This window comes from Pteropus alecto, unplaced genomic scaffold (assembly GCF_000325575.1).
Source record: "Pteropus alecto unplaced genomic scaffold, ASM32557v1 scaffold155, whole genome shotgun sequence".
NCBI classification, from domain to species: domain Eukaryota; kingdom Metazoa; phylum Chordata; class Mammalia; order Chiroptera; family Pteropodidae; genus Pteropus; species Pteropus alecto.
Window position 1 is genome coordinate 15,340,892 of NW_006438113.1, and position 944 is coordinate 15,341,835.

Consider the following 944-nt stretch of genomic DNA (forward strand, 5'->3'; position numbering starts at 1 on the left):
GGCGGGAGGAAGAGCCGCCTCCCTGCTGCGGCCCCACTGCCCCGCGGGGCGCATCCTCCTGCCAGGCTCGCCCCTTTCTCAACTTCTCTTTCAAACCATGTGAAATCACTGCGGCTGGGATGGCTCAAGTTTGGGTTCACATTGCAAGTTTCCTCCTCTGCCTGAAGTGCACACCTCGCTTGCTCTAAGATTTAAGCTAAGGGTTAAAACGTAGTTCCTGAGAGGCGATAAGGGAGGAAGCGGGCCAAGATGTAGCGCCTTCAAATATGCTGGATAGTTTTCTTAACGGTACGGGTAAAGAGAGGCAGAATGGCACAGTTCGGTCCTCAGTCTCCTTTCGCCATTCTGACAGTTTCTCTTCCGCTGCTCTTTCTCCTCCTTGCTTCTCTCCTTAACTAATTGCTTTTCCCCACTACTGCCCATCACTTGTAGGGCGATGTAGACTGTCAAATCCTTAAAGGCATGTGCCACTCTAGCCTCCAATGACCTTTGTGGCCCCAGTGTGGACCCAAATATTTGTGAGTTCTCTTCTTTGGGCTTAATAAAATGAGTGTACTGGGTCAAGTGGGGCGGTATAAGGAGAGCGTGGAATGAGCGCGACTTGTTCCTCTAATACACCTCTGGGTTTGGGTTACAATTTGAGATACTCCCCTTCTACCTTGGGTAATTTAACCTTTCTAAACTCAATGTTTTTATCTCTAAAATGATAGTACTGTACCCATTTTATAGGCTTGTGATAAGAATTAAATGAAGTAGCCAGATGTAAAGTGAGGGGTACATAGTTGCTCGAAAAATATTAGTTTCTTTCCTACTTGAATCCCCTCTACCTTCCATTTTCCCTAGAATTCCAGGACTGTCACTCCATATCTAGTTTTAACTAAGGACCCATGTAATACTTGCAAATCTAGAGCCATGTATTTGTCATACTTTTTTTTTTTTTGCCT